At 51.3% G+C, this 24,300-nt stretch overlaps 1 protein-coding gene across 1 annotated transcript in view; it reads left to right on the top strand.

The window, feature by feature from the left end:
• Positions 1-24,300, top strand: part of LOC147086829 (protein bicaudal D homolog 2-like) — a 55,860-nt gene that overhangs the window by 8,743 nt on the left and 22,817 nt on the right. The window lies entirely within an intron of this gene.

Genomic DNA, 24,300 nt, shown 5'->3' with positions numbered 1-24,300 from the left:
GGGTCAATTGTTAATTTTAAATCTGAGATTGATAGATTTTTGTTAATCAAAGCATATTGAGGGATACGGGGCAAAGGCGGGTAGATGGAGTGAGGTCGCAGATCAGGCTCGAGGGGGCTGAATGGCCTCCTCCTGTTCCTAATGTAACAGGCTCGAGGGGCTGAACGGCCTCCTCCTGTTCCGATGTTGTTTTCAAGTCTCTGTCCTCCCCTAATTTGGTTCTCGTGTTTTTATTTAAAGTGTTCCATACATCTGTACACTCTGTGGTTGGTGCGTTGAATTCCTGAAGTTCACAATTTAGAAGTTGAGCAACAGACAGTTTGTTTGTGCTGGTATCCCCCGGGATTAATCAGTCACTCCCAACCATTCTTGTGTGCTGTAGTCATCTGCTCAATACTGTTTCAGCTTGCTTTAAAAAGATTCTGCTGGAGTGCCTGATTTTTAAATTCCCATCCTTGTTTTCAAATACCTCCACAGCCTCCTCACCCCCTCTCCCTATCTGTAACCTCCTCCAGCCCCTACAACCCTCCCTATCTGTAACCTCCTCCAGCCCCTACAACCCTCCCTATCTCTGTAACCTCCTCCAGCCCCTACAACCCTCCCCATCTCTGTAACCTCCTCCAGCCCCTACAACCCTCCCTATCTCTGTAACCTCCTCCAGCCCCTACAACCCTCCCTATCTCTGTAACCTCCTCCAGCCCCTACAACCCTCCCTATCTCTGTAACCTCCTCCAGCCCCTACAACCCTCCCTATCTCTGTAACCTCCTCCAGCCCCTACAACCCTCCCCATCTCTGTAACCTCCTCCAGCCCCTACAACCCTCCCCATCTCTGTAACCTCCTCCAGCCCCTACAACCCTCCCTATCTCTGTAACCTCCTCCAGCCCCCTACAACCCTCCCTATCTCTGTAACCTCCTCCAGCCCCTACAACCCTCCCTATCTCTGTAACCTCTTCCAGCCCCTACAACCCTCCCTATCTCTGTAACCTCCTCCAGCCCCTACAACCCTCCCTATCTCTGTAACCTCCTCCAGCCCCCTACAACCCTCCCTATCTCTGTAACCTCCTCCAGCCCCTACAACCCTCCCCATCTCTGTAACCTCATCCAGCCCCTACAACCCTCCCCATCTCTGTAACCTCCTCCAGCCCCTACAACCCTCCCTATCTCTGAAACCTCCTCCAGCCCCTACAACCCTCCCCTATCTCTGTAACCTCCTCCAGCCCCCTACAACCCTCCCTATCTCTGAAACCTTCTCCAGCCCCTACAACCCTCCCTATCTGTAACCTCCTCCAGCCCCTACAACCCTCCCTATCTCTGTAACCTCCTCCAGCCCCCAACACCCTTCCCTATCTCTGAAACCTCCTCCAGCCCCTACAACCCTCCCTATCTCTGTAACCTCCTCCAGCCCCTACAACCCTCCCTATCTTTGTAACCTCCTCCAGCCCCTACAACCCTCCCTATCTCTGAAACCTTCTCCAGCCCCTACAACCCTCCCTATCTGTAACCTCCTCCAGCCCCTACAACCCTCCCTATCTCTGTAACCTCCTCCAGCCCCCTGCAACCCTCCCTATCTCTGAAACCTTCTCCAGCCCCTACAACCCTCCCTATCTGTAACCTCCTCCAGCCCCTACAACCCTCCCTATCTCTGTAACCTCCTCTAGCCCCCACAACCCTCCGAGATCTCTGCGCTCCTCCAATCCTGGCCTCTCGCGCATCCCCCGATTTCCATCGCTCCGCCATTGGCGACCGCGTCAGGCCCCCCCGAGCTCTGGAATTCCCTCCCTAAACCTCTCTGCCTCGCACTCTCCTCTAAGATGCTCCTTAAAACCGACCTCTTTGACCCAGCTTTTGGTCGCCTGTCCTAATATCTCCTTATGTGGCTCGGGGTCGAATTTTGTTTGATAATCGCTCCTATGAAGGTCCTTGGGACGTTTTACAACGTTAAAGGCGCTATATAAATACAAGTTGTTTTAGTAACACAGTTTCCCCTGAATTCCCTATTGGATTTATTGGTGACTATCTTGTATTGATGACCCCCTAGTAGAAACCAAATCAATGGCATAGATGTGAATGGGGGAAACTGTAATCTTGGATGTACATGTACTTCCTCTCTATATATAGTGTGTTCAATGTCCACATACCGCTCCGAATCTTGTACTCTCTGCTGGTCTCGGGGCCCACATCCCAAATACAACATAAGCTGACAAAGCATTGTGAATATTATAAGGAGTAGTGTCCAATCCATGGGTTACAGCCATGTCTCTGTTGGTAGCACCCTCGCACCTGTCCTACTCCAGAGACTTGAGCACAAAAATCCAGGCTGACACTCCAGTGCAGTAATGAGGGAGCGCCGCACTGTCGGAGGGGTGGTACTGAGGGAGCGCCGCACTGTCGGAGGGGCGGTACTGAGGGAGCGCCGCACTGTCGGAGGGGTGGTACTGAGGGAGCGCCGCACTGTCGGAGGGGCGGTACTGAGGGAGCGCCGCACTGTCGGAGGGGTGGTACTGAGGGAGCGCCGCACTGTCGGAGGGGCGGTACTGAGGGAGCGCCGCACTGTCGGAGGGGCGGTACTGAGGGAGCGCCGCACTGTCGGAGGGGCGGTACTGAGAGAGCGCCGCACTGTCGGAGGGGCGGTACTGAGGGAGCGCCGCACTGTCGGAGGGGCGGTACTGAGGGAGCGCCTTACTGAGGGAGCGCCGCACTGTCGGAGGGGCGGTACTGAGGGAGCGCCGCACTGTCGGAGGGGCGGTACTGAGGGAGCGCCGTACTGAGGGAGCGCCGCACTGTCGGAGGGGCGGTACTGAGGGAGCGCCGCACTGTCGGAGGGGCGGTACTGAGGGAGTGCCGCACTGTCGGAGGGGCGGTACTGAGGGAGTGCCGCACTGTCGGAGGGGCGGTACTGAGGGAGCGCCGCACTGTCGGAGGTGCCGTCTTTCGGGATGAGACGTTAAACCCGAGGCCCCGTCTGCCCTCTCAGGCGGACGTAAAAGATCCCACGGCCACTATTGGAAGAAGAGCAGGGGGGAGTTCTCCCTGGTGTCCTGGGGCCAATATTTATCCCTCAACCAGCATCACTAAAAAACAGATGATCTGGTCATTTATCACATTGGCTGTTTGTGGGAGCTTGCTGTGCGCATCTTGGCTGCCGCGTTTCCCACATTACAACAGTGACCACACTTCAAAAGAAGTACTTCATTGGCTGTGAAGAGCTTCGGGACGTCCTGAGGTGGTGAAAGGCGCTGGAGAAATGGGAGTCTGTCTTTTTTTTAAACAGCATAAACAAGCAATGAGTTACGACACACAATCAACGTGCGAAATTGTTTTTTCATTTATTCCCCGAATTGCTGGTGCTGATGTTTTTTCCTCGAACCTGCCCTTTTTCCAGAGATTAGACAGTCGCAGTTGCCGTGATGAGATTAACCTCGAGGAGGAAATCATTTTCAAGTGGGCATCAGGCCATCGAATTTCTTCCTTGGGATGTTTTTCCTCTCTTGTTTTCCCTCGCGTCCTGCAAGCAGTGACTCATACCTTGGTACAGTTCCATGACTGCCAACAAATCCCCCCCCCCCTTCCAACTGGCCGTCCTTCACATGTGAGGCCTGGTACTGATTTTTGCCGGCCGGCATTTAGACTGCAAGAGGATATCTCCGTCGCGCCTGCTGGTCCCGTCTTTCCCCAACACCCTCGCACACGAGCTCTAGCAGGGCTCGCCAGACTTTGATCAGGAACCTGGGCCGCTTTCACGGCGGGGGGGGGGGGGGGGGGGGGGGAACACAGCAGCCAACAAACCTGGGGCCGCCTTGCTTTTTTTTTTTAAACGGGTCTGTACCTCCCTTCAGGAAGGATGTTGAGGCCTTGCAGAGGAGATTGACCAGAATGGTACCAGGGGATGAGGGACTTCAGTGATGTGGAGAGACTGGAGAAGCTGGGGTTGTTCTCCTTAGAGCAGAGAAGGTTAAGGGGAGATTGACCAGAATGGTTCCAGGGATGAGGGACTTCAGTGATGTGGAGAGACTGGAGAAGCTGGGGTTGTTCTCCTTAGAGCAGAGAAGGTTAAGGGGAGATTGACCAGAATGGTACCAGGGATGAGGGACTTCAGTGATGTGGAGAGACTGGAGAAGCTGGGGTTGTTCTCCTTAGAGCAGAGAAGGTTAAGGGGAGATTGACCAGAATGGTACTAGGGGATGAGGGACTTCAGTGATGTGGAGAGACTGGAGAAGCTGGGGTTGTTCTCCTTAGAGCAGAGAAGGTTAAGGGGAGATTGACCAGAATGGTACCAGGGGATGAGGGACTTCAGTGATGTGGAGAGACTGGAGAAGCTGGGGTTGTTCTCCTTAGAGCAGAGAAGGTTAAGGGGAGATTGATCAGAATGGTTCCAGGGATGAGAGACTTCAGTGATGTGGAGAGACTGGAGAAGCTGGGGTTGTTCTCCTTAGAGCAGAGAAGGTTAAGGGGAGATTGACCAGAATGGTTCCAGGGATGAGGGACTTCAGTGATGTGGAGAGACTGGAGAAGCTGGGGTTGTTCTCCTTAGAGCAGAGAAGGTTAAGGGGAGATTGACCAGAATGGTACCAGGGATGAGGGACTTCAGTGATGTGGAGAGACTGGAGAAGCTGGGGTTGTTCTCCTTAGAGCAGAGAAGGTTAAGGGGAGATTGACCAGAATGGTACCAGGGGATGACTGACATCAGTGATGTGGAGAGACTGGAGAAGCTGGGGTTGTTCTCCTTAGAGCAGAGAAGGTTAAGGGGAGATTGACCAGAATGGTACCAGGGGATGAGGGACTTCAGTGATGTGGAGAGACTGGAGAAGCTGGGATTGTTCTCCTTGGAGCAGAGAAGGTTAAGGGGAGATTGACCAGAATGGTACCAGGGGATGAGGGACTTCAGTGATGTGGAGAGACTGGAGAAGCTGGGGTTGTTCTCCTTAGAGCAGAGAAGGTTAAGGGGAGATTGATCAGAATGGTACCAGGGGATGAGGGACTTCAGTGATGTGGAGAAGCTGGGGTTGTTCTCCTTAGAGCAGAGAAGGTTAAGGGGAGATTTAATAGAGGTGTTCAAAATCATGAAGGGTTTTGATGGAGTAAATCAGGAGAAACTGTTTCCAGTGACAGGAGGGTCGGTAACCAGAGGACACAGATTGAAGATAATCGGTAAAAGAACCGGAGGGGAGATGAGGAGAATGTTTTTTACGCAGCGAGTTGTTGTGATCTGGAACGCGCTGCCTGAAAGGGCGGTGGGAGCAGATTCAATTGTAACTTTCAAAAGGGGGAATTGGAGAAATACTTGAAGGGGGAAAATGTGCCGGGCTGTGGGGAAAGAGCAGGGGGGAGTGGGACTGATTGGAGAGCTCGTTCAAAAAGCCGGCACAGGCACGATGGGCCGAATGGCCTCCTCCTGTGCTGTATGATACCACACTGTACGCACAGTCACTCATAACTGGGACACCCCAAGGCTGCCGTTTTTCCCATTATTTTGTTGTTGATCCTGAATACATATTTCCTGGTTCACGTCTTGTTTGTGGGAAGGCCGGTGAGTCACAGGGCTGGAAATGTAACCTCCGAATGCACTGTTGTACTATATGGTGTAATTACCTTAGTGGAATTTCTCCAAGTCATGAGCCACTCAAATTATTGAAACCCCTTTTTTACATTTCAACAGCGACCACACTCCAAAACAAAAAATGACTTAATTGGCAGTAAAGCTCTTTGAGATGTTGCGAGGTCGTAAGAGGCGCTGTATAAATACCTTTTATCCCTCAGATTAGCATGCAGGAGTCTTTATTGTCAGTATATTGGGGGTGTTCCCAAGTCTTGGATTAGCTGGAGAGACGACATAAACTAGGCTTGTACTCCCTGGAATGTCAAAGGTTAAGAGGGTGGATAAATGTGAAGTTACCCACTTCAGTAGGAAAAACAGAAAGGCAGAGTATTATTTAAATGGCGATAGATTGGGAAATGTTGTTGTACAGAGGGACCTGGGTGTCCTTGTACACCAGTCACTGAAAGCAAGCATGCAGGTGCAGTTAGGAAGGCAAGTGGTATGTTGGCTTTCATTGCAAGAGGATTTGAGTACAGGAGCAAGGATGTCTTACTACAGTTGTACAGGGCCTTGGTGAGACCACACCTGGAGTACTGTGTGCAGTTTTGGTCTCCTTACCTAAGGAAGGATATACTTGTCACAGAGGGAGTGCAGCGAAGGTTCACCAGACTGATTCCTGGGATGGCAGGGCTGTCGTATGAGGAGAGATTGGGTCGACACGGCCTGTATTCACTAGAGTTTAGAAGAATGAGAGGGGATCTCATTGAAACGTATAAAATTCTGACCGGGCTAGACAGACTGGATGCAGGGAGGATGTTTCCCCTGGCTGGGGGGTCTAGAACGAGGGGTCACAGTCTCAGGATACGGGGTAGGACATTTAGGACTGAGATGAGGAGAAATTTCTTCACTCAGAGGGTGGTGAACCTGTGGAATTCTCTACCACAGAAGGCTGTGGAGGCCAAGTCACTGAATATATTTAAGAAGGAGATAGATAGATTTCTAGACACAAAAGGCATCAAGTGGTACGGGGAGAGAGCGGGAATATGGTATTGTGATAGAGGATCAGCCATGATCGTATTGAATGGCAGAGCAGGCTCGAAGGGCCGACTCCTGCTCCTATTTTGCTGTGTGATTTGATTGAGGATTTTAGTATTTTGAATGGAATTGATTGGGTAGATGGAGGGAATCTTTATCCGCTGGTGGGGGGAGTCTCGGGCAAGGGGGACACATCCTTAAAATCAGTGCCAGGCCGTTCCGGAGCGAAGTTCTGAAATACTTGGTTAGCAAAGGGTGGTGGAAGTGTGGACCCCTCTTCCCACAAAAAGTTGTGGCTGCTTGCTCAGTTAATCATTTTAAATCCGAGCTCGATAGATCTTTGCGATGCGAGGGTCCAAAAGGTTCCAGAGCCAAGGTGGGTGGAATGGGGTTAAGATACAGATCGGCCACGATCCCATTGAATGGCGGAACAGGCTCGAGGGGGGCTGAATGGCCTCCTGTGTATTTGCCGATTCACCATCCAGGGCACAGGCGGAGAGAGCTGACTGCGGGAGCTCGACAGGTTTGCGCGACATTCCTGCCCCCGCTGACATTAATGTGGGTGTTAATCGGAGAGCCGACGAGAGGAATGTCGCACGACGGCGCGAAGCATTGGCCCAGTGACGTCGGCAGGATGCACCTTCTGTCCTCGAGACATTAAACCAGGGTAATTCAGTGTTGCTTCCCTTCCCTGTTTGAGGAAATGTCGGCTAAAGATAAGATTGGGAATGCAGCGTAGGGCGTTACGGGTATGAACCTGTTCGCTCCACATTTCTAACAATAGTACAGCACTGACTGAGGCCACTCGGCCCATCGAGTCTGTGCCGGCTCTGTCGGAGAGCAATCCAGTCAGTCCCCCTCGCCCGCTTCTTCCCCATATCCCTGCAATTGTTTCTCCTTCAAGCATTTCTCCAATTCCCTTTCGAAGGCTACTATTGAATCTGTCTCCACCGCCCCCTCAGGCAGCGCATTCCAAATCCTGACCACTCGCTGCGTAAAAAAGTTTTTCCTCATGTCGCCTCGGGTTCTTTTGCCTATCACTTTAAATCTGTGCCCTCTGACCCTTCAGCCATTGGAAACAGTCTCTCTTTATTTACTCTGTCTAAACTCCTCATGATTTTGAATACCTCTATCAAACCTCTTTACCTTCTCTGCTCTAAGGAGAATAATCCCAGCTTCTCCAGTCTCTCCACATCACTGAAGTCCCTCATCCCTGGTACCATTCTGGTCAATCTCCCCTTAACCTTCTCTGCTCTAAGGAGAACAACCCCAGCTTCTCCAGTCTCTCTCCACGTCACTGAAGTCCCTCATCTCTGGTACCATTCTGGTCAATCTCCCCTTAACCTTCTCTGCTCCAAGGAGAACAACCCAAGCTTCTCCAGTCTCTCTCCACGTCACTGAAGTCCCTCATCCCTGGTACCATTCTGGTCAATCTCCCCTTAACCTTCTCTGCTCCAAGGAGAACAATCCCAGCTTCTCCAGTCTCTCCACATCACTGAAGTCCCTCATCCCTGGTACCATTCTGGCCAATCTCCCCTCAACCTTCTCTGCTCTAAGGAGAACAACCCCAGCTTCTCCAGTCTCTCCACATCACTGAAGTCCCTCATCTCTGGTACCATTCTGGTCAATCTCCCCTTAACCTTCTCTGCTCTAAGGAGAACTACCCCAGCTTCTCCAGTCTCTCCACATCACTGAAGTCCCTCATCTCTGGTACCATTCTGGTCAATCTCCCCTTAACCTTCTCTGCTCTAAGGAGAACTACCGCAGCTTCTCCAGTCTCTCCACATCACTGAAGTCCCTCATCTCTGGTACCATTCTGGTCAATCTCCCCTTAACCTTCTCTGCTCCAAGGAGAACAACCCCAGCTTCTCCAGTCTCTCCACATCACTGAAGTCCCTCATCTCTGGTACCATTCTGGTCAATCTCCCCTTAACCTTCTCTGCTCCAAGGAGAACAACCCCAGCTTCTCCAGTCTCTCCACATCACTGAAGTCCCTCATCTCTGGTACCATTCTGGCCAATCTCCCCTCAACCTTCTCTGCTCTAAGGAGAACAACCCCAGCTTCTCCAGTCTCTCCACATCACTGAAGTCCCTCATCTCTGGTACCATTCTGGTCAATCTCCCCTTAACCTTCTCTGCTCTAAGGAGAACAACCCCAGCTTCTCCAGTCTCTCCACGTCACTGAAGTCCCTCATCCCTGGTACCATTCAGGTCAATCTCCCCTTAACCTTCTCTGCTCTAAGGAGAACAACCCCAGCTTCTCCAGTCTCTCCACATCACTGAAGTCCCTCATCCCTGGTACCATTCTGGTCAATCTCCCCTTAACCTTCTCTGCTCCAAGGAGAACAACCCCAGCTTCTCCAGTCTCTCCACATCACTGAAGTCCCTCATCTCTTTAAAATGTCAACTGTTTCCATTCACACAGTTCCCCTTAGTCCAGACTGAAAAATCAGCAGCTTAAATTTAATGTCAGTGCCCTTTGTGTTTTCTTTCTAATAATTTTCTGTAGTTGTTTGATATAACTCGAGCTTCCAGCTAATTACATAGGGGCCGAACATTTCGGACTGAGATGAGGAGGAATTTCTTCACTCAGAGGGCGGTGAATCTTTGGAATTCTCTGCCCCAGAGGGCTGTGGAGGCTCAGTCGTTGAGTCTATTCAAGGCTGAGATCGAGAGATTTTTGGACTCGAGGGATATGGAGATCGGGGGGGGAAGGTGGAGTTGAGGTCGACGATCAGCCGTGATCCTATTGAATGGCGGAGCAGGCTCGAGGGGCCGAATGGCCGACTCCTGCTCCTATTTCTTATTTTCTTATGAATGTCAGGCACAGAAACAAGCCATTCAGCCCAACTGGTCTGTGCCGGTGTTTCTGCTCCACACCAGCCTCCTCCCGCCCCTCTTCATCTCACCCCATCACCGTATCCTTCTATTCCTTCCTCCCTCATGTGTTCATCCAGCTTCCCCTTCAAGACATCTCCGCTATTCGCCTCGACCACTCCCTGTGGTAGCGAGTTCCACATTCTCGCCACACTCTCTGGGTAAAGAAGTCTCTTTTTTTTGCTGGGTTTGTTTATAAATATGGACAATGTCCGAGCCTGGTGACTCCCTCTTAAGTGAGACTCGATCTTGTCCCGGGTGCTTTTCCGATCTATATCGAACTGAAACTCTATCTGTGACTGAAATGTCACTCGCAGTTCCCAGTGCCTGGGTTATTGTGTGTGGGAATGTTGGCATCTTGTCCTTTGTAAGTGTCGAACTGGGAGCTTCAGCCTTTTTATGGACATCAAGATCTCCTTTGGACAGGTCAAGCAGCCTGTGATATATATTGGAGCATCTGTCGACCAGGCAACCAAAATAAGTGCCTGGTGCTTTAGTTATGTGCTCCATTCGTTGGTCCTTGTTCAAGAGCAAATAACAAGAAAAGAGGACATAAAAGACTGTTGATTCGCTGGTGCCCTTTAACTAAATGTCTCTCCCATGTGTGGGTAAATAGTAGATGCTGGCTTGTTAACCTTTTTCTTTATAACTCCGTCTGTTCAGAGTTGTGTTTGCAAGTGATCCTGCACTTTATTTGCAGCTCTCTCTCTCCTTGATCTGGCGTGTAACCACGCGAATATAGCTAGGTTTCCCTGCGCCCATTCGCGTGCTCCTCACTTCTGCTTCCCCTTTTCTCCAATTCCAATTCCAATTCAAATGCTTTATTGGCATGAAAGTTTACAGAGAACCATATTGCCAAAGCTTACCTATTTTCTTAGTTTCTCTTTAACCCCCCACCGCCCCCCCCCCCCCCCCCCTTATCTCTGTAACCTCCTCCAGCCCCACAACCCTCCCAGATCTCGGCGCTCCTCCAATTCCGGCCTCTTGCGCATCCCCCCCGATTTCCATCGCTCCTCCATTGGCGACCGCGCCAGGGCCCCCGAGCTCTGGAATTCCCTCCCTCAACCTCTCCGCCTCTCTCTCTCCTCCTTTAAAACCGACCCCTTTGACCCAGCTTTTGGTCACCAGTCCCTAATACCTTCTTGCGTGGCTCGGCGTCAAATTTTGTCTGATTTACGCTCCTGTGAAGCGCCTCGGGAGGTTTTACTAAGTTAAAGGCGCTATATAAATGCAGGTTGCTGTCGTTGTTTTCATAGCACACTAAGTTGCGGGTTGGCACGCAATTGCTCGCTGCTAGTAATTTCAGCTTGCTCTGGTGTGGGGGTTGGGCCAAGGGGAGCGGGGAGGAGAGTAACATCCCTTGTACGTCTCCCCGTGCCTGGTTACGCAACAACGCGCATTTCTCCAGCGCCTTTAACGTCGTCAAAAACGTCCCGCGGTGCTTCGCAGGAGCGTAAATCAGACACCAAGCCGCACGAGATGTTAGGACAGGCGACCAAAAGCTGGCTCATAGAGGTCGGTTTTAAGGAGCGTCTTAATGGAGGAGAGTGAGAGAGGTTTAGGGAGGGCTGAAGGCACAGCTGGCAATGCCCCAAGAGTAATTTTTCTGCCTTGCATCTTGGCTGGGGATGGTGCGTGGGTCGGAGAGGCACTGACGAGGGGGAAGAGAAGAAAACCTCGTCCGATGTGTTGTATAAATCTGCCCGATTATTTTTTAAAGTGGCGTTCAGTCCCCATTGTAAACTGAGGCAAAGCACAATTCACACTCGCAGCAAGATCGTGAATTAAAATTAAAAAGCGTTAATGGCATCTCTTGTTTAACAAGGCATCGCCTAATGACTTCAGTGCCCTCTTTGCTTTGCTAATTCTGCTCTCAGTTATACTTGCCTGGCTAAAATCAGGCACAGGCTTATTAAATGTATTAAGTCTTTAGGAAGATGATGTACAGTACTTTGATACAGCTGGCCTTAAGAACATAAGAAATAGGAGCAGGAGTAGGCCAATCGGCCCCTCGAGCCTGCTCCGCCATTCAATAAGATCATGGCTGATCTGATCCTAACCGCCAATCTACTATCACAGAACCATCTTCTGAATCTAACGGCATTAGACACACGAAATAGGAGCAGGATCAGGCTACACGGCCGCTGGGCCCGCTCCGCTACCCACAGGGCCATGACCGATCCGAACCTAGACTCCTGTCCAAATTCCTGCCCGCTCCCCGTAACCCTTAATTCCCTTTACTTCTAGGAAACTGTCTATTTCTGTTTTAAATTTATGTAATGATGTAGCTTCTACAGCTTTTTGGGGCAGCATATTCCATGGACCTACCACCCTCTGAGTGAAGTAGTTCCTCCTCATCTCAGTTTTGAAAGGGCAGCCCCTTATTCTAAGACTATGCCCCCTAGTTCTAGTTTCACCCATCATCGGGAACATCCTCCCCGCATCCACCCGATCCAACCCCTTCACAATCTTATATGTTTCAATAAGATCGCCTCTCATTCTTCTGAACTCCAATGAGTAGGAGGGTGAATAGAAATGTGCTGCTTGTTACGGAGCTATGGGGCAGGAGGCTTATTGTTTTGTCCCCCAACCAACTAGTGGGAAAGATAGAGGAGCAAATTTGCAGGGAAATTACAGAGAGGTGCACGAACTATAGAGTAGTAATAATGGGGGACTTCAATTATCCTACTATAGACTGGGATAGTACCGGAAACTCTCTTTTATCCGGGACCGGCGTGGTGCCGGTTTATCAAAAAGTCCAGATTACAGAGAGGTATAGTAAAAGGTACGAGAGGCCCCGTACACAGCAACGGATCCAAGCTTCCCTGTTGCTTAGCAACAGGTGCAGGAACCCCGGCCACAAGATCCAGGCGTCCCTGTTGCTTAGCAACAGGTGCAGGAACCCCGGTTACACAGCCACAGACCCAGGAACGGCCACTAATATGAAGTAAAACTTACCTGAACCTACTCCTGAATTTTGCCGGTAAATCGAGAGTTTCCTGTAATAGTGTAAAGGGCAGAGAGGGGGAAGAATTTCTGAAATGTGTTCAGGAGAACTTTCTTGATTAGTACGTTTCCGGCCCAACGAGGAAGGAGGCATTGCTGGATCTGGTTCTGGGGGATGAGGTAGAACAAGTATCAGTAGGGGGAACATTTAAGGAACAGTGATCATATTATCATAAGGTTTAGATTAGCTATGGAAAAGGACAGGGAGCAAGCTAGGGTTAAAAATACTTAATTGGAGGAAGGCAAATTTCAGTGGGTTGAGAATGGATCTGGCCCGGGTAAATTGGAATCAAAGATTGGCAGGCAAAACAGTAATCGAACAATGGGCTGCCTTTAAAGAGGAGCTGGTTCAAGTACAGTCGAGGTACATTCCCACGAGGGGGAGAGGTAAGGCAACTAAAGCCGGAGCTCCCTGGATGGCAAAAGAGATAGAGTAAGATGAAGCAGAAAAGGGGGGCGTATGACAGATGTCAGGTTGAGAATACAAGTGAGAATCGGGCTGAATATAGAAAGTTCAGAGGGGAAGTGAAATAGGAAATAAGAGGGGCAAAGAGAGAGTATGAGAATAGACTGGCAGCTAACGTAAACGGGAATCCAAAAGTCTTCTATAGGCATATAAATAGTAACCGGGTAGTAAGAGGAGGGGTGGGGGGCGATTAGGGACCAAAAAGGAGACCTACGCATGGAGGCAGAGGGTATGGCAAATGAGTACTTTACATCTGTCTTCACCAAGGAAGATGCTGCCAAAGTCATAGTGAAAGAGGAGGTACTGGATGGGATAAAAATTAATAGAGGAGGTTGGCTGTACTTAAAGTTGATAAGTCAATAGGACCGGATGGGATGCATCCTAGGATGCTGAGGGAGGTTAAGGAGGAAATGGCGGAGGTACTGGCCATAATCTTCCAATCCTCCTTAGATACGGGGGTTAGTGCCAGAGGACTGGAGAATTGCAAATGTTACACCCTTGTTCAAAACAGAGTGTGAGGATAAACCCAGGAACTGCAGGCCAGTCGGTTTAACCTCGGTAGTGTGGAAGCTTTAGAAACAATAATCAGGGACAAAGTTAACAGTCACTTGGACAGGTGTGGATTAATTAACGAAAGCCAGCGCGGATTTGTTAAAGGCAAATCGTGTTTAACTAACTTGATTGAGTTTTTTGATGAGGTAACAGAGAGGGTTGATGAGGGTAATACGGTTGACGTTATGTACACGGACTTCCAAAAGGCGTTTGATAAAAGTGCCACATAATAGGCTTAGCAGCAAAGTTGAAGCCCATGGAATAAAAGTGGCAGCATGGATACGGAATTGGCTAAGTGACAGGAAACCGAGAGATGGGGTGAATGGTTGTTTTTCGGACTGGAGGAAGGTACACAGTGGTGTTCCCCAGGGGTCGGTTCTTGGTCCACTGTTTTTCTTGATACAGGAAACTTTGGTTTCTCCGGAGGTTAACTGTCCGGAATGCTTGATCCACCGGCAAAAATCAGGAGCCGTTTCGTTAGGGTTTTCTTTTTCTTCTTGTTGCTTTTTTTTTCACCAGTCAGGCTCTGCAAGGTCTCGCTGAAGCTGTTGCTAAGCTACAGAGACGCTTGCAAGGTACGGCCGACTGTTTAGAAGCTAAGCAACAGGGTTTGTTGCCAGATACGGAGCTCAAAAGCTCCGTATGTTTCAACATTAGCGCTGGTTTGTCCGGCAGTTTTGATGGGACGGCAACAGCTCGGTCCCGTCGGTGCCGGATAGCACAAAGTTTCCTGTATATGTTAATGACTTGGACTTGGGTGTACAGGGCACAATTTCAAAATTTGCAGATGACACAAAACTTGGAGGTATAGTGAACAGGGAGGAGAATAGTAACAGACTTCAAGAGGACATAGACAGGCTGGTGGAATGGGCGGACACGTGGCAGATGAAATTTATCGCAGAACAGTGCGAAGTGATACATTTTGGCAGGAAGATCAAGGCGAGGCAATATAAACTAAAGGGTACAATTCTAAAGGGGGTGCATGAACAGACAGACCTGGGGGTGTATGTGCACAAATCATTGAAGGTGGCAGGGCAGGTTGAGAAAGCGGTTAAAAAGCACCCGGGACCCTGGGCTTCATAAATAGAGGCAGAGAGTACGAAAGCAAGGAAGTTCTGATGAACCTTTATACAGGAAACTTTTTTTTATCCAGCACCGACGGGACCGACGCGGTGCCGGTTCATCAAAAATTCCGGATAACCGAGAGCTATAGTAAAAGATACGGAGAGCTGAGAGCTCCGTATAAAGCAACAAACCCTGTTGCTTAGCAACAGGTTCAGAACAATGGCCACAAGTTCCAAGCGTCTCTGTAGCTTAGCAACAGCTGCAACCACACCCGATTGCACAGCAACAGATCGAGGAAGGCAAGTAATAAAACTTACCTGAACCTACTCCTGAATTTTGCCGGTTAACCGACATTTCCGGTTATTCAGGTGCCGGTAAATTGAAAGTTTCCTGTAAAACACTGGTTCGGCCTCAACTGGAGTATTGTGTCCAATTCTGGGCACCGCACTTTAGGAAGGATGTGAAGGCTTTAGAGAGGGTGCAGAAAAAATTGACCAGAATGATACCAGGGATGAGGGACTTCAGTGATGTGGAGAGACTGGAGAAGCTGGGGTTGTTCTCCTTAGAGCAGAGAAGGTTAAGGGGAGATTGACCAGAATGGTACCAGGGATGAGGGACTTCAGTGATGTGGAGAGACTGGAGAAGCTGGGATTGTTCTCCTTGGAGCAGAGAAGGTTAAGGGGAGATTGACCAGAATGGTACCAGGGATGAGGGACTTCAGTGATGTGGAGAGACTGGAGAAGCTGGGGTTGTTCTCCTTAGAGCAGAGAAGGTTAAGGGGAGTTTGACCAGAATGGTACCAGGGATGAGGGACTTCAGTGATGTGGAGAGACTGGAGAAGCTGGGATTGTTCTCCTTAGAGCAGAGAAGGTTAAGGGGAGATTTAATAGAGGTGTTCAAAATCATGAAGGATTTCCCCTAGCAGGAGGATCGGTAACCAGAGGACACGGATTTAAGATAATCGGTAAAAGAACCAGAGGGGAGATGAGGACAATTATTTTTTACGCAGTGAGTTGTTGTGATCTGGAATGCGCTGCCTGAAAGGGCGGTGGGAGCAGATTCAATAGTAACTTTCAAAAGTGCGGCGCTCCCTCAGCACCGCCCCTCCGACAGTGCGGCGCTCCCTCAGTACCGCCCCTCCGACAGTGCGGCGTTCCCTCAGTACCGCCCCTCCGACAGTGCGGCACTCCCTCAGTACCGCCCCTCCGACAGTGCGGCGCTCCCTCAGTACCGCCCCTCCGACAGTGCAGCGCTCCCTCAGTACCGCCCCTCCGACAGTGCGGCGCTCCCTCAGCACCGCCCCTCCGACAGTGCGGCGCTCCCTCAGCACCGCCCCTCCGACAGTGCGGCGCTCCCTCAGTACCGCCCCTCCGACAATGCGGCGCTCCCTCAGTACCGCCCCTCCGACAGTGCGGCGCTCCCTCAGTACCGCCCCTCCGACAGTGCGGCGCTCCCTCAGTACCGCCCCTCCGACAGTGCGGCGCTCCCTCAGTACCGCCCCTCCGACAGTGCGGTGCTCCCTCAGTCCTGGCCCCGGGGGAGTGTCGGGCCTGGATTACGGGGCTCGAGTCTCTGGAGTGGGGCCTCGAATCCCCCCACCCACTGACTCTGAGGCGAGAGAGGGTGAGACCCACTGACGTCGCACTAGAGATGTATTTGTAAGAACTCCTGGCTCGACAACTTTAGGGCAGTCCTTGCTGTAAACTTGGGTGAAGGGACGGAGAGAAACATGACCCAAAGCTAATGAGATTCCTCCCCTCCCTGCGAGTTTTATATTGAGCACTGCCTGATCGACTTGTCTGCATCAGGAAGGATTCTCTTACCTGCCGCACTGCTGAGCCAGGTTTCATTTCCTGTTGGGTGTTTATAATTAGTCAAATGTTCACAGCCCGAGACACCGTGGTGGTTAAGTGTCATGTAACATTTTTGCTTTCGAGTGCACTTTTGAAATTTCTTTTCACGTGCTGCTTAAGTCATGGATGGGGAAGTACCCACACTGCCCCGCACCCCCCTTTATATAGATGAAATAAAGAAAGACTCGCATTTCTATAACGCCTTTTAACCCTCAGGACGTCCCAAAGCGCTTCACAGCCAATGAAGGACTTTTTTTGAAGTGTGGTCACTGTTGTAATGTAGGAAACGCGGCAGCCAATTTGCGCACAGCAAGCTCCCATAAACAGCAGTGATAAATGACCGGATCATCTGTTTTAGTGATGTTGGTTGAGGGATAAATATTGGTCCCAGGACACCGGGGAGAACTCCCCCCTGCTCTTCTTCCAATAGTGGCCGTGGGGTCTTTTACATCCACCTGAGAGGGCAGACGGGGCCTCGGGTTTAACGTCTCATCCCGAAAGACGGCACCTCCGACAGTGCGGCACTCCCTCAGTACTGCCCCTCCGACAGTGCGGCGCTCCCTCAGTTCCACCCCTCCGACAGTGCGGCGCTCCCTCAGTACCGCCCCTCCGACAGTGTGGCGCTCTCTCAGTACTGCCCCTCCGACAGTGCGGCGCTCCCTCGGTACCGCCCCTCCGACAGTGCGGCGCTCCCTCGGTACCGCCCCTCCGACAGTGCGGCGCTCCCTCGGTACCGCCCCTCCGACAGTGCGGCGCTCCCTCGGTACCGCCCCTCCGACAGTGCGGCGCTACCTCAGTACCGCCCCTCCGACAGTGCGGCGCTACCTCGGTACCGCCCCTCCGACAGTGCGGCGCTCCCTCGGTACCGCCCCTCCGACAGTGCGGCGCTCCCTCGGTACTGGCCCCTGGGCAGTGTCGGCCTGTATTGTGGAGTGGGGCTTGAACGCACCATTCGTACTTGTAGCACAGAGCGGCAGAGATCAGATCCTGTCTGAAACCTCTTGAAGTTCTAAATGTTGTTTGCAGAATTTTAAACGGGGGAGAAAGAAAGGGAAAATGCTACAGAACTACCTTCTGAACTTCTATGGCAGACTGTTGACTGGACAGTAAGATGTATCCCCTGGAGTTTGTAGAGAATTTCACTGAATTAGCCAGCTGGAAGCTACCAGCACACAATGAAAACCTTCTACAGCTGTTGTGTAAAGTTCAGATTGCAAATTTCTGCAGTGCACATTTTCCTTTATACAATTTCTCAGTGGGTCTCACTCTCGCCTCCAAGTCAGAAGGTCGTGGGTTCGAGCCCCCACTTCAGAGACTAGAGCCCCGTAATCCAGGCCCAACACTCCCCTGGTGCCAGTACTGAGGGAGCGCCGCACTGTCGGAGGGGCGGTACTGAGGGAGCGCCGCACTGTCGGAGGGGCAGTACTGAGGGAGCGCCGCACTGTCGGAGGGGCGGTACTGAGGGAGCGCCGCACTGTCGGAGGGGCGGTACTGAGGGAGCGCCGCACTGTCGGAGGGGCGGTACTGAGGGAGCAGCGCACTGTCGCAGGGGCGGTACTGAGGGAGCGCCGCACTGTCGGAGGGGCGGGTACTGAGGGAGCGGCGCACTGTCGGAGGGGCGGTACTGAGGGAGCGCCGCACTGTGGGAGGGGCAGTACTGAGGGAGCGGCGCACTGTCGGAGGGGCGGTACTGAGGGAGCGCCGCACTGTCGGAGGGGCGGTACTGAGGGAGCGCCGCACTGTGGGAGGGGCAGTACTGAGGGAGCGGCGCACTGTCGGAGGGGCGGTACTGAGGGAGCGCCGCACTGTCGGAGGGGTGGTACTGAGGGAGCGGCGCACGGTCGGAGGGGCGGTACTGAGGGAGCGCCGCACTGTCGGAGGGGCGGTACTGAGGGAGCGGCGCACTGTCGGAGGTGTCAGACAAGACGTTCAACCCGAGGCCAACTTATACCTTTCAACCGGCCCTGCCAAAACTGATCACTTTATCTCATTGCTGTTTGGGATTGAGCTGTGTGCAATTTGCCTGCTGTGTATATAAACAAATGTGAATACACTTCAAAGGGGATTACAGGAAACTTTGTGATATCCGGCTCCGACGGGACCGGCGTGTTGTCGATCTATCAAAACTGCCGGATATACAAAGTTAATGTTGAAGCATACGGAGGTTTTCATCTCCGTTTCTGACAACAAACACTGTTGCTTAGCAACAGCTTCTAAAGAGCCGGCTGCAGCTGCAAGCGTCTCTAGCTGAAGCTGTTGCTATAGCTACAGACCTTGCAGCGCCTGACTGGGGGGTGGGGGGGAAGAACGAGAACTAAAAAAAACTTACAGACAACGGCTCCTGATTTTTGCCGTTAGATCGAGTATTCCAGACATACAACCTCGGGATAAACCAAAGTTTCCTGTCGTTGGCTGTGGAAATCTTTGAAACGTACTGGGATGTGAAAGGTGCTGGTGCCTTTCTCTGGAGTGAGATTCACTTGAGTGAAAGGTAGAATTTTAAAGTGGCTGCAGGAACAGAGACCTGGGGCTCACATACACAAATCTTTTGTAGTGGCAGGACGGGACTGTTAAATAATCCTGGGCTTTATGAGCAGAGGTATAGGGCACAAAAGCAATGTAGTTATGCTTATAACCTTTATAAAACACTAGTTAGGCCCCAGCGAGAGTATTGTGTCCAATTCTGGGCATCACACTTTCGGAAGGATGTCCAGGCCTTGGAGAGGGTGCAGAGGAGATTGACCAGAATGGTACCAGGGATGAGGGACTTCAGTGATGGGGAGAGACGGGAGAAGCTGGGATTGTTCTCCTTAGAGCAGAGAAGGTTAAGGGGAGATTGACCAGAATGGTACCAGGGATGAGGGACTTCAGTGATGGGGAGAGACTGAAGAAGCTGGGGTTGTTCTCCTTAGAGCAGAGAAGGTTAAGGGGAGATTGACCAGAATGGTACCAGGGATGAGGGACTTCAGTGATGCGGAGAGACTGGAGAAGCTGGGATTGTTCTCCTTAGAGCAGAGAAGGTTAAGGGGAGATTGACCAGAATGGTACCAGGGATGAGGGACTTCAGTGATGTGGAGAGACTGGAGAAGCTGCGGTTGTTCTCCTTAGAGCAGAGAAGGTTAAGGGGAGATTGACCAGAATGGTACCAGGGATGAGGGACTTCACTGATGTGGAGAGACTGGAGATGCTGGGGTTGTTCTCCTTCGAGCAGAGAAGGTTAAGGGGAGATTGACCAGAATGGTACCAGGGATGAGGGACTTCAGTGACGTGGAGAGACTGGAGAAGCTGGGGTTGTTCTCCTTCGAGCAGAGAAGATTAAGGGGAGATTGACCAGAATGGTACCAGGGATGAGGGACTTCAGTGATGTGGAGAGACTGGAGAAGCTGGGGTAGTTCCCCTTAGAGCAGAGAAGGTTAAGAGGAGATTAAATAAAGGCGCTCAAAATTGCAAAGGGATTTTGATGGAGTAAATAAGGAGAAACTGTTTCCAGTGGGCAGGAGGGTCGGTAACCAGAGGACACAGATTGAAGATAATCGGTAAAAGAACCAGAGGGGAGATGAGGAGAATGTTTTTTACGCAGCGAGTTGTTGTGATCTGGAACGCGCTGCCTGAAAGGGCGGTGGGAGCAGATTCAATAGTAACTTTCAAAAGGGGGAATTGGAGAAATACTTGACGGGGGAAAAATGTGCCGGGCTGTGGGGAAAGAGCAGGGGGGAGTGGGACTGATTGGAGAGCTCGTTCAAAGGGCCGGCACAGGCACGGTGGGCCGAATGGCCTCCTCCTGCGCTGTGCGATTCTGTAATCTGTGTGTGTTGGAAATTGGCACACAGATACACAAAGCATCGAACGAGAACACTTTAAAATCACGTGATTGTAATAGCTTGCCATTTGAAACTGGCTCGCCTCACGATCTCATTTACAGGACTGGTTGTTTTTCGTCACCACTGATATTCGCAACACGAATCTGTTGTGTTGATTTTTGTACGCTGTGTCCTGCAGCGCTCCTGTTTTTAATTTACGTGCAAATCTGGCCAAAATATTATCGCAGCTGCGGCTGCAAGCAGATGTGAGTCAGGGCAATCTGGCACCAAACGCCCTCGATATCCGTTCCTTTCAAAGGTTGAGTCAGAGAGGAACCAGACCCACATCGCTTTGAAGCCGCCTGGGCCCCCGAGCTCTGGAATTCCCTCCCTAAACCTCTCCGCCTCTCTCTCCTTTTTAAGACGCTCCTTAAAACCGAGCTCCTTGACCAAGCCTAGTCCTAATATCTCCTTATGTGGCTCGGTGTCAAATCCTGTTTGATAACCGCTCCTCTGAAGCACCTTGGGACGTTTTACTATGTTCAAGAAAGAGAGTTCCACATTCTAGTCTTTAAGATTATGAAGGGGTTTCGATAGGGTAGACGTAGAGAAGATGTCTCCACTTGTGGGGGAGACCAGAACTAGGGGCCATCAATATAAGAGAGTCACTAATAAATCCAATGGGGAATTCAGGAGAAACTTCTTCCCCCAGAGAGTGGTGAGAATGTGGAACTCGCTCCCACAGGGAGTGGTGGAGGCGAATAGCGTCGATGTATTTAAGGGGGAAGCTGGATAAACACACGAGGGAGAAAGGAATAGAAGGATATGGTGATGGGGTGAGATGAAGAGGGGGCGGGAGGAGGCTGGTGTGGAGCAGGAACACCGGCACGGAGCAGAGGGGCCGAATGGCCTGTTTCTGGGCTGTGAATTCTACGGAACATGGTGTCGGCTCCGCCCTGTAGTATAAATGGAATATATTTAAGAATGAGCGACCAGGTTACATTTCACGACCACCTCCATAGCAAACTGGATTATTCCCAGAGGTTAAATTCCTGCCAGGGTTGGGAGAACAGCAGCACCTTCAGATGTCTTTGGGCAGCAGTCTGTAGTCAGAGGCACAGCACAGTCCAAGGGATTGTTGCAGGCCATTCAGTAAAGGGTCTGAGTAACTCCTACACCGCTCGGCCTCTCGCTTTCTCTCTCTAACAGCAGCAACTGTTGTGTGTTCTGGCCAGCTCTGATTCTATATTGGTGCCTGAAATAGCTTGCTTCTAAAGATACCTAATGATGAGCACTTTACACTCGATCGGGCCAGAGAGCGTTCGCTCAGCTCACCATAATAGGGACCGAACTCGCTGGAAGAATTGTGTAGCATGGCTATCGGTATCTACTGTTACCACTCCAAGATATGGAATTACATCGAGTGGACAGGCCATTCGGCCCCTCTGCTCCGTGCCGGTGTTCCTGCTCCACACGAGCCTCCACCCGCCCCCTCTTCATCTCACCCCATCACCATATCCTTCTATTCCTTTCTCCCTCATGTGTTTATCCAGCTTCCCCCTTAAATACATCGACGCTATTCGCCTCGACCACTCCCTGTGGGAGCGAGTTCCACATTCTCACCACTCTCTGGGTGAAGAAGTTTCTCCTGAATTCCCCATTGGGTTTATTAGTGACTCTCTTATATTGATGGCCCCTAGTTTTGGACTCCTTCCCCCACTAGTGGAAACATCTTCTCCACACTGTGTAAAAGATTTGTCAAATAATCTGAGATTGGTTGTCGATGCCTCTTGCACTAATAAAAGTTGGTTGAATAACACGGCAGCTTCGGGCTGTGGTTTAAATGCAGCCAGTTTTTATCAGCACATTTAATTAAAAAAAGGTTCAACAAAACTACAGCTGTACAAAGCCCTGGTTAGACCACACCTGGAGCACTGGGAGCAGTTCTGGGCACCACACCTTAGGAAGGATATACTGGCCTTGGAGCGAGTGCAGCGTAGGTTTACCAGAATGGTACCCGGACCCCAAGGGTTAAGTGATGAGGAGAGATTACACAAACTAGGGTTGTATTCCCTGGAATTTAGACGGTTAAGGGGTCGATCTGATCGAAGTTTTCAGGATATTGAGGGGAACTGATAGGGTAGAGAGAGAGAAACTATTTCCGCTGGTTGGGGAGTCTCGGACTAGGGGGCAGAGTCTAAAAATTAGAGCCAGACCTTTCAGGAGTGAAGTTAGGAAACACTTCGACACACAAAGGGTGGTAGAAGTTTGGAACTCTCTTCCGCAAACGGCAATTGATGCTGGGGGTCAATTGTTAATTTTAAATCGGAGATTGATAGATTTCTGTTAACCAAAGGTATTAAGGGATACGGGGCAAAGGTGGGTATATGGAGTTTGGTCACAGATCGGCCATGATCTCATTGAATGGTGGAACAGGCTCGAGGGGCTGAATGGCCTCCTCCTGTTCCTAATGTAACAGGCTCGAGGGGGCTGAACGGCCTCCTCCTGTTCCTAATGTAACAGGCTCGAGGGGGCTGAATGGCCTCCTCCTGTTCCTAATGTAACAGGCTCGAGGGGCTGAACGGCCTCCTCCTGTTCCTAATGTAACAGGCTCGAGGGGCTGAATGGCCTCCTCCTGTTCCTAATGTAACAGGCTCGAGGGGGCTGAATGGCCTCCTCCTGTTCCTAATGTAACAGGCTCGAGGGGGCTGAATGGCCTCCCTGTTCCTAATGTAACAGGCTCGAGGGGGCTGAATGGCCTCCTCCTGTTCCTAATGTAACAGGCTCGAGGGGGCTGAACGGCCTCCTCCTGTTCCTAATGTAACAGGCTCGAGGGGCTGAATGGCCACCTCCTGTTCCTAATGTAACAGGTTCGAGGGGCTGAATGGCCTCCTCCTGTTCCTAATGTAACAGGTTCGAGGGGCTGAATGGCCTCCTCCTGTTCCTAATGTAACAGACTCGAGGGGGCTGAATGGCCTCCTCCTGTTCCTAATGTAACAGGCTCGAGGGGGCTGAATGGCCTCCCTGTTCCTAATGTAACAGGCTCGAGGGGGCTGAATGGCCTCCTCCTGTTCCTAATGTAACAGGCTCGAGGGGGCTGAACGGCCTCCTCCTGTTCCTAATGTAACAGGCTCGAGGGGCTGAATGGCCACCTCCTGTTCCTAATGTAACAGGTTCGAGGGGCTGAATGGCCTCCTCCTGTTCCTAATGTAACAGGCTCGAGGGGGCTGAATGGCCTCCTCCTGTTCCTAATGTAACAGGCTCGAGGGGCTGAACGGCCTCCTCCTGTTCCTAATGTAACAGGCTCGAGGGGGCTGAACGGCCTCCTCCTGTTCCTAAGTAACAGTACAACCGAATCATTCCGTCGCTGGAATTGTAATCTGATACCTTACATGAAGGGTAAGTGTGAGTGATCTCCTGTTGTGGGAGGGACAGAGAGAGGAACAATATAATTAAAGCTTGTGTGTAGGATGTGCACTTCCTGTCTACAAACTTTGCTTCCTGCTCTTGCCATGTTTCTTCGCGCTTTACAATTGTAAATAGCTGCCAACGTTTCCTATTCAATTTTGTCAACTGTTAGAAAGACAGACTTCCATTTCTCCAGCTCCTTTCCCCACCTCCGGACGTCCCAAAGCGCTTCACAGCCAATGAAGGACTATTTTTGAAGTGTGGTCACTGTTGTAATGTGGGAAACGCGGCAGCCAATTTATGCACAGCAAGCTCCCACAAACAGCAATGTGCTAAATGACCAGATCATCTGTTTTAGTGATGTTGGTTGAGGGATAAATATTGGCCCCAGGACACCGGGGAGAACTCCCCCCTGCTCTTCTTCCAATAGTGGCCGTGGGATCTTTTACATCCACCTGAGAGGGCAGACGGGGGCCTTTGGTTTAACGTCTCATCCAAAAGACAGCCCCTCCGACAGTGCGGCGCTCCCTCAGTACCGCCCCTCCGACAGTGCGGCGCTCCCTCAGTACCGCCCCTCCGACAGTGCGGCGCTCCCTCAGTACCGCCCCTCCGACAGTGCGGCGCTCCCTCGGTACCGCCCCTCCGACAGTGCGGCGCTCCCTCGGTACCGCCCCTCCGACAGTGCGGCGCTCCCTCAGTA

The sequence above is a fragment of the Somniosus microcephalus genome, unplaced genomic scaffold, assembly GCF_052327205.1.
Source record: "Somniosus microcephalus isolate GS21.2 unplaced genomic scaffold, FLI_Smic_1.0 unresolved_chr7, whole genome shotgun sequence".
Taxonomy (NCBI): Eukaryota; Metazoa; Chordata; class Chondrichthyes; order Squaliformes; family Somniosidae; genus Somniosus; species Somniosus microcephalus.
The sequence above is the reverse complement of the archived record's forward strand: the minus strand, read 5'-3'. Positions and strand labels throughout refer to the sequence as shown.